Source organism: Aethalodelphis obliquidens, unplaced genomic scaffold (assembly GCF_003676395.1).
Source record: "Aethalodelphis obliquidens isolate GAN/ISIS:26980383/991018 unplaced genomic scaffold, ASM367639v1 scaffold13, whole genome shotgun sequence".
In the NCBI taxonomy this organism is placed as follows: Eukaryota; Metazoa; Chordata; class Mammalia; order Artiodactyla; family Delphinidae; genus Aethalodelphis; species Aethalodelphis obliquidens.
The window spans coordinates 6,459,143-6,469,318 of record NW_020837957.1 but is presented as its reverse complement, the minus strand read 5'-3'; positions in this window follow the sequence as shown (position 1 = coordinate 6,469,318).

The following is a 10,176-nucleotide window of genomic DNA, read 5'->3' as shown; positions in this document are numbered from 1 at the left end:
GAGATCGACACAATTTCACTATACATCTCTATATTTATATTTATATATATATATATATATATATATATATATATTCTGTAGGCAGATATATGTGATCAAAAAATACATATTTCAATATTCCATAGCTATTCATAGCTATTATATTCAAAAGAGAAGCAGAGTACCAATATGTGCCAACATTATTAAGTTTTCAGAATATGTAAAATGATAAAAAGATTCTAAGATAATTCCACAAAGTAAGCATAAGTAAGCATAAGTCCTAACAACAAAACTGGAGAAGGAATAAATTTATTCTAATCAAAAAGGAATATAAGGAGGGTTTAGCATTAGGAAAATCATATTATAATTCACTACATTAGTAGATTAAGAAAAAACAATTTTGATCATCCTGATAGATGTAGAAAGCATTTGATATGATTTTTGTTTAAAAACATCTTAGCAAGTTAGAAATAGAAGGAAACTTATTTGACAACATGTGTATACCAGAACTTCCCAGCAAAACTTATACTTAAGGGTAAGTAGTTTTAAAAGTTACACTGAACTCAGGAACAAATTGTAGATACCAACTACTACTGTCATTAGCCAATATCTTACTGGAGATTCTAGGCAAAGCAGTAGATTTAGAAAAATAAATTAAAACTTTATATATTTAAAAAAGACAAACTGTCAGAATTTACAAATGATATAATTCTCTACTAAGGAAATCCAGGAGAAATTATTTGAAATGTTCAAAAAATTCATAATTGGCTTTAGTAGTATTACTGGATAAAAAGAGCTACATACAAAAATATCACTACTTTATACAATAGAAATAAATAATAAAAAAAGTAGAAAATATTACTTGAATTAGCACCAAAACTATAAAACATTAGGAATATAACCACTACCTATTCAAACAAAGAGGTAAACTTTTTACTAATAAACATAAAAGAAGACTTAAGTAGACATATAAAATTCACAAACGGAAAAACTAAATATTATAAATATATAAAATTCTCATGTTAATCTGTAAATTCAAAGCTATCTCAAGCCTATATTCTCAGATGATTCTGACAAGTTAATTCTTCAATTCAAAATGAAAAGGAAAATAGGTAGTAAAGAAATTTTTGGAAAAGAAAATAAAAACTTTTATATATCTAAAAGGTTTAACCTTTTAGGTATCAAGCAGACCCATATTTACATGTACCCAGAGTTATCTAAACTGTGAGGTTTGAGGGCACAGGTCCCTACAAACCATCCTCATTTCTGACACCAGTTGCAAGTTCATGGGGTTCCCCATACCACGCTTAGGTGTAATAATTAGCTAAAAGGAGTAAGGGAACTCATTGAAAACTGTTACACTCACATTACAAGTTGTTGATGGAAAAGGATACAGATTAAAATCAGCCAAGAGACAAGACACATAGAGTCGAGTCCACAAGGAGTCCAAACATGGAGGTTCCAGTAGTCCTCTCTCCATCAAGACATGAACAGCCTGGTCACATTGTAGACAATCTGCACAGAGAATTGCCTGCCAGGGAAGCTCGCTTTCAGTGTCCAGAGTTTTTATTGGGGCTTTATCACATAGTGCCTGCATGGTTGACTTTTAGTCTGAAGCCCCTCCTAGAAGTTAGGCTAATATCTTTTGTCATCAGTTCTTCTGGAAGTTGGAATTGGTATGTTGAAGCTCAAAGTCCTCATCATAAATCACACTGTTAGATTGTCCAGTGGCCAAAACCCTTATAGACAGAATAGAATATTCTGTCAGGCAGAATATTCCAGGGTTCTAGAGCTCTCTTCCCAGTCATCAAGGGCAAAGCCCAGACTTCTCTTTGGGTAAGGTTAATTCTTCACTACACAATATGGAAATTTAGTGTACAGCATGGAATTCAAATAGGAAATAATCTGCACATTTTCATATAAAAGTAATGGGAAATCTCTGGAAAAATGTATACTAAACTGTAAACTATAATATACGCCACTGTATGAAGAAAGCATAGGAATACTGGGGGTCAGGAATGTAAGGAGAGATTCATTTTTTGCTCTTTGTACTTCTAAACTATTTGGATTTTTTTTAAACAATAAGAATCAATTAATAGATATCTTGTGTGATTTAAATAACTATTTCAAAAAATGAGATTTTCCCCACTTCCACTAAATAAATATGAATGTAAACCTATACAAATCAGGTTTAAGAAGAGCCCCATTTTTAGCTCACATGCATTAGTCTGGGCTTACCGGCTCTCCTACTTACCTCTGAGAAGTTGGAGGTTGGAATGAGCTGACTGCAACTCTATGAATCTATGAATATTATTTGTATATGTGGAGCCATTTCTTTTCTTTTTTTCTAATTTTTTTTTTCTTAATCATTATTCCCAGTCAAATGGCACAGGCTTGAGAAGGGCAAAGACAGCCAGAGATTGCACTCTGGCCTACCCTCAAAGTATCCTTTATGAACTACCCTTCCTAAGTCCACCCTTTAAAGTCAATGTTTCCCACACTTCCTCCCTTGCTCTGCTTCTCTCACCAGACTGCAAAGCCTCAGAGGGTGAACTCAACTACCTTGAAGTTGTCTTTTATCATTTGTGGCGATTCACGAATTATATTCCCTGCCTCCAATTCCATGGACTTCAATTTCTGTGTTTGACCTCTTTAACCTCTCTGTAACCTGTTTACTCTGCATTAATCCTAAAGTCAGTCTTAGTTTAGGTCTTCATCATTTCATTTCTTACTATCATAAAGGTTGTTAATTAAGGGACCAGGTGGTAATATACATAAGTGAAGCAGACCGCTCTAAGAAAATCCAGAGTAGTGAGGGCTATGATGGGCTGGAGGATTCTTGCCACTTTTAAAAGCATTCCCTTTCAAAGTTTTGTTTGCTGTGTTTGTGTTTTGTTTTGTTTTCCATCATTGTGGCTAAATACTTCTGTGGCCAAATTCTGAGCTAGTTTGCAAACTCTGTGAACATGGTCTCTATACCATGTATCTTACAAATCTATTTGGCTTCTGGAATGATCTGTTTAGAAATGTAAATCTAATAATGTCATTCCTCTACTCCAAAGTTTTTCAATGATTTAATTCTAGGCTAAAATCAAAACATCTTACCCTGGCACTCAATCTTTTAATGATCTGACTTCTGATTATCTTCAGCTATATCCCTTACCATTTCCATTTCACACTGTGATCCCGCTATTTTGAAATTCTGTCAGATCATACAATGTCCTATGCTCTACATTGTTTCTGTGACATTCGCGACTTTTTAGAAGACTTCCTTGACTTTACTTACTTCACTTACTTGACCTTCCCTTATTCCACTCTGATGTAATCCTCTTGTTCATTGTTTCTTCACTGCCACTGACCTACTTCCTTCAAAGCAATTTTTACAGACTGCATGAAATAGTATATGTTTGCTTTCTGCCTCTTTCACTAAAATGTGTGCTCTTTAAGGTAGGCTTGATGTTACATTTATCTCTGTAGAAATGGCATTTGGAACTTAACAGAGACAATATCAATATCTCTTTTTTTCCTGAATGTATTTTTCTTCTTCTAACTGTAAAGTTAGCTATTACTTTCAATATAACACACTTGTGAACACAGCGTTTGGCAGCAACAGGATTCAATCCTTCCTCTACTAGGTACTACCTGTGTGACATTAGATAAGTTAGGTAACCTCGCTAAATCTCGGTTTTCCCGTAGTGCCTACCTCATCGGATGACTATGAAGATTTAAATAATATAATTCATTAGTACAAAGCCTAGCACTTTGGAGCTGTTCAAAACTGCAGATTATGGTCATGGTAATAGTACAGATCTTCCGCAACTTAGGATGGGGTTACACCCTGATAAAACCATCACAAGTTGAAAATATCATAAGTTGAAAATGAATTTAACACAGCCAACCTACCAAACATCATAGCTTAGCTTCGCCTAGCTTAAAGGTGCTCACAACACTTACATTAGCCTACAGTTGGGCAAAATCATCTAACACCAAGTCTATTTTATAATAAAATGTTGAATATCTCATGTAATTTATTGGATATTGTACAGAAAGTGAAAAACATTACACTTCTAAGAATAAATCAGTTGTTTACCATCGTGACCATAAGGCTGACAGGGAGCTGCAGCTGCCCAGCATCACAAGAGAGTATCATACTGCATATGGCTAGCCTAGGAAAAGATCGAAATTCAAGGTATGGTTTCTACTGAATGTGTATCACCTTTGTACCATTGTAAAGTCAAAAAATTCTTCAGTTTAACCATCATAAGTTGGGGACAGTCTATAGTAGCAGAAATAGAAATAATGCGGATAACATTTTAAAAATCAAACATTTGAAAACATTTATTTAAAAGCTAAACTGCAATTCAAAAGAAACAGTAAAGCATACTGAACTCTTATTATAGTGGTTCTCAGTAAACCCACACATACGTTTTCTTGCCTCAAACTGAACTAACTGCATCACCCTGTCCTTCATCCCCCAGAATGCTCCTCCTCCTGGGTTTCCTATGCACCGAATAGTATTGCCATCCACACCCTTGGCTAATCCAGTGACTTGGGAAGGCCTTCGTGACTCCTCCTCCTCCTCAACTCTACAGCCAATCATCAAATCCTGTTGATTCTATCATACAATAGCCACCATACTAGTCTCACTACACTTTATCTTGCCGACCCTAACTGATTTTCTAAATAGCAACCAGAAATAATCTGAACATTTCTCTTCCCCTCAGTACTTCCCATTGTGCAAACTCCTTCTCATTGCTTAGACAAGTCTCACAAGACTTGCCAGACTATGTTCTGGCCCAATATTCCAGCATCATCTCTGGTTACTCCCTCCTTTACACTTGGGCTCCACCAGCTTATAATTCATTCCATTCCTCCAATCTATCTTGCTTTTTTTCACCACTAAGTCTTCACACAAGCCATTTCCTTGTCTATAACTGGCTTCCCAAGTCTTCTTAACCTGGCAATCTACCATTCATTACTCAGTTCCACCATATGTGTGATTTCTTCCAGGAAGCCTTCCCTGACAGATATCCCTTCTCCCTCTATGGCTCATGTAACACAGCACTTGACCTGTTTCACTGTATTAAAAATGCCTGCTCACTTGTCCTCCTTTTATGCTCCCTTATACTCTGAGCTCTATGAAAGCAGAAACCAGGTGTGTCTTGCTCACCATTGTATCCCCAGTGCTTACCTCAATACCAGCCGCACATAGTAGGAACTGCAGTACCCATGCATGATAAAAAGAATGAATGGACGAGTGGACTGTTAAGCCTATTTTGAAGCTGCATCTAGGTCAAACTGGTGGGTGTAAACTCCTTTCATCTTTATTCCAGCTTCTGTGGTGACCGTGGAAGAATCACTGTTTTCCTGAGTTTTCATAGATGTCTGTAGTTAGTCTGTTTGAAGTTCAGCAGTTCTATGAAGTTTTGGGCTGTGAAGTATAGCAACTCTCCTCTCCTCAGCAGTAAGAGACTTTTTCACACTTTATTTATGAGAATAGAAGTGCTGATCCTTTCACTGCGCATTTCTTCTCCAACTAATTGATTTTATTTTCATAAACTTAGAATTACTTTTCTAAAACTCTACTTGATTCTTCTTTTCAGTCCTCTGTGTTTAGAATGCCACTGATTTTTATTACCACTACAACTGGTAAAACCAACCAGCTATGCTGACTGGGTCAAGGTCTTCTTATTTAGTCTAGATATTCAAACTTCACTTTCTGACTTAAAAAAACAAACAAAAAGTACATTTCCAGGCACCAGTGATTTGATGCATATGGAATGAAACTATCGCTACCATCTATAATCTCAATTCTTTGAAGGAAATGGTGGAAAATCTATTCCCTATCTCTATTAGCAATTTCCAATGAGAGGAATGCTTAGATTTTAGTGATAAAAATCAAATTCTTCCCAAAAGTTTTATCATCATGCACTTATGAGGATAAATAAAGGAACAGTTCATCAAATGGAAAATACATATGGGCTTTGGAGCTGGATGAAAATGAATAAAGTTAGAGTCATGGCTCTGTGACTTCCTAGTTTCATAAACTTTGGTATTTTATTAAACTCTCTTAGACTCATTTTCCCCATTATTTCTTTAAACAGTTTACCGTAGTACCTACAATAGCATTGTTTTGAATGTTAATTGAGTAACACACATAAAGTGCCTTTTATCTAATGTTATTGTACAGAATTTACCTATATATTTTACAGTTACTCTTTGCCATGAAGCAACATCTGCAGCAGAGTTTTTGCAACAGTATGCTGTTATATAATCTGAGCCTGAAAGATGCACACTGATCCTGTCATCTTTGTAAACAGTCCTTTGACGAAAGCATTCCCTGGGACCTATCTTTACATGTTAGACACTCAGTCTGATCCAAATGTTTCCTATCTTCACTTAAGGTGGTTCCAAATTAGTACAAAAGTTATAACATTCAAAGAGCTCTGCTACAGAGCACGTTCCAATGCTTGGCTTTCAGCTTTCAAGATCATCTGATGTCAGGTGATGTGGATTACTATAATTTTTTCTGAACTTCCTTCTTGAGATTTGAAATGGCATATTCTCCCATACGGTCCTGCCTCTAAAAGAATTTGCTTGAATCTGAAAGCAGAATATGGATAGAACACTGCTCAGCCTAAGCTCAGCATCTGATATGCGTAAAGATTTTATAGAGTTGGCACTTCTCACCTGCTGACTCACATGGGAAGCACTCTCTACCTATATATTGTGGCCAAGATTTCTATTGAAAAGATGGTTCTTCAATTTTGTAAACATTTAATGAAGTGACTTCTCTAAGCTCTTTACCTGAATGACTAAAAATGACAACTTTTATTCATAGGGTTGCTGCTGAAGGGAAGGTGCTTTGACTATCTATAGCTGCTTCACAAGCCATCTAAAACAACAGACACACCCTAAAGTGACCAGCAATTACTCTTGTATAATCCCCTCCCCTTAAGTGCATGAGGAATCTGATTTCTTTCTAACAGTATATGGCAAAGGCAATGAGCTATCATTCCCTTGATTAAGTTACCTTACATGGCAAAGGTGATGGGATATCGCCTTTGATTCAGGTACATTATATAAGACTCTGTCTTAGCAGATTAGAGCAAGAAATAAACAGCTACCTTGTGAACTGCAAGTGGAGAAGGCCATGTGTCAGGAAACTGTGGGTGGCCTCTAAGACCTGAGAGAGGTCTTCGGCCAACAACCAGTGAGAAGCCGAGGCCCTCAGATACATAGCTGCAAGTAAATGAATTCTGTCAACGACCCAAAGGGGCTTGAAAGTGGATTCTTATCTGGCCAAGGCTCAGATGAGATGGCAGCTTGTCTGACACCTCGACTGTAGCCTTGTGAGATTCTCTGCAGAGGACCTAGCCAGGCCATGACCCAGGACTCCTGACTCAGGGAAATGGAAATAATAAACGTATGTTTTAAGCCACTAAATTTGTAGTAATTTGCTATATATCAATACAAATGAATACAGTAGCCTGAAACAAAAATGTTTTTTTATTTCTCAGGCTTCTCTGGATTGACAAGGGCTCACGTGGGGGTCAGCAGGAGTCACCATGTGGCTGCTTTCAGCTGGAAGCTCAGAATGTATGGAATGGTCTTAACACTCCCTCCCCCCTCCCCCCATGTCTCTCCAACAGAAGAGCTGGACTTCTTGCAGAGCGGCTCAGAGCTCTAAGCAAGAGAGAGTGTAAGTTGCCATCTCTCTTAAAGCCTGGACTCAGAAGTCCTAGAACCTCCCTTCTGCTATACTTTATTGGTCAAGGCAAGTCACAGGCTATTTCAGATTCAAGGTAGGGGAAATAGGCTCCACCTCTTAATGTGGGAGCATCCTAAACATCTGGAATGGGGGAAATTGTTGATGGCAATATTTGCAGGCAATTTGCTACAATCCACCCTCTGGCCACAGTTCACAATCATTTCACGTGCAGAAGGCTCTCACCCCCACTCAAAACTCAGAAGTCTTATCAGGCTTAATGTCCAGTTTCTTGTGATCCACATTCATGTCCAGATAAGGCTCTTCTAGTGTGGGTCTTGTCAATCTGGAGACTTGTAATTTAAAAAGACTAATTCAGCAGACAATGGCAAGGTACATGTTCTCGGAGCACCCCACTTTTGAACAAGGAAAATTTCTTGATTAGGATTCAGTCTGTTCCCTGGGAGTGATTTTTTATGGCTCTAAGCTTCATCCTTGAACCCTTACCTCTGCCTTTCAGATCATCTTTTTGCATAAGAAATGTCCTATATTTATAGCTGAGTGGCATTTTCAGCCTTCATCCTGCCAAAACAAAGTTGAGGGCCTAAAAGTCTCTTCATTTTAAATTTTCTCTGTCCCTTTTCATCCAATCTAATTAAACTACCTTAAAAAAAAAAACACTGTGTTTCCAAGGTATCAAATTATAATCCAGTACACTAGAAAAATGCCACAACCACAGATCTCTTTAGGTCACTCTCTACTTTGGGCTGAGATTCAGGATGCTCTGGGGTAATATCTTTAAAGTTCTTTGAAGCCTTTTGTCTGGTCAAAAGGGTCTACAAGGCACTGACTTAAATCTCTCAGTGTTTTTAACAAGCAGTATTAAAGTTATGCCATTGATTCGATCTTAACTCTGAGTCCACATTTTGCTGTCAGAGCTTCAATTTGATCTTTGTTCTGAAGCTATTTCTTATGCTGAGAACCTTTTGTAGGTTTGAGTAACTGGGAATGAGAAATAGTATTATTTTCCAACCCAGCAAAACCCAGTTGAAAATATTTCTTCTTGGTTCTGTTGAACACTGAAAAGTTCCTTCTTTAGTTCATTTGTCTCTTATAATATCTTCTCATAGCTTAAAAAATGTTTTCAAAATGTTGCCTGGAAAGCTTCCAAGCCATACAGAATTCATTAGGTACTTCTTCTATCTTCTAAGTAACTTCAGACAATAATCTTAATTTTTTCTGCCAATACTTAAGTACATACCCTACACTTTTTCCAGTCTTTCATAGTAATTTTCCCAGTTTTCTGGTCTTCCTTCATTAACAATCTCCTCATCACCATTCAGGCCTCTGCCAACTACTCAGTCACAATGCCAATGCCATATATTTTATGTTGGAAATAGCACTGAAGTTCTTACATCTGAATAACTGCCCCTGAGGAGCTTTATCCACATAGGAGTTTGATTAAGGTGACAGGATCCTTGACTTGGAGCTGATTTCATAATGGGATGTGACTGGGGAGAGGTGAAGGTGTTTTGCAGATTGGGGGGTGTGAATTGCTGTGGCAGAATACAGAGATAGATGGCCTCTGAAAACGGTTATCAACATTTCTTCCACCCTTGTACACACATGCCACTCTTCCCATCAAGAGATGGAGTCTGTTTCCTCTCTTCTGGTAACCGGTCTGGTCTTGTGATTTGCTAGAATGCAGCTGAAATTACATTCTTGGCCCAAGTGTTAAGAAGACTGACATCTGCTTTTTGCCTCTTGGGGACAGTCATTAGACTAGTATATATCAAGAGGCTACATGTAGAAACACTGTGGTGGATAAGATGCAACTTTGGCCACTTCAGCCCCAGTGGACTTCCCCATTGAATGTGACCTCATTCAGCCTGTACAGTGTAGGAAAAAATACCCAATTTAGCTCAGTCAACACAGAACTATGAAAAATAATAAACTATTTTTACATCGCTAACTTTTTAGTGCTTTTTTATGGCAGCAACAAGTAACTGAAGCAAATCTTGATCATGGAATTATATATAACACGGTTATATTATGGGTCAGCTAAAACTGTGGTTTCTTCAAGCATAACTAACTTATATAATCATGCCACTAAGACAGTTGCTTGTATACTTCAAAATAAAGTATCTGAATAATGTGGGATTGAGAATAGTTTATTTACTTATTTAGTGATTTTATTAAACATATTAGGATAAGTCAGAAAGACAAAAGACTGAATAAGATATATTGTATATTTGGGTTCCACAGATGTGTAGGAATTGATTCCTTGATATCTTGTTTGTTATAAGGTGGTTGTAAATTTCTCAACAAATGTATACCAAAAGGTAGGGTGACAGATATTGAATATTAATAATGTGCCTACTAGATATGCTTTTAATCATGTGTACTCACATATTAGGATGGAGGCTGGATTAATATTCTTAGGAGAAGCTCAAATTAAATTGCCCTTCTTTGTTTAGTTTTCCTTTTCT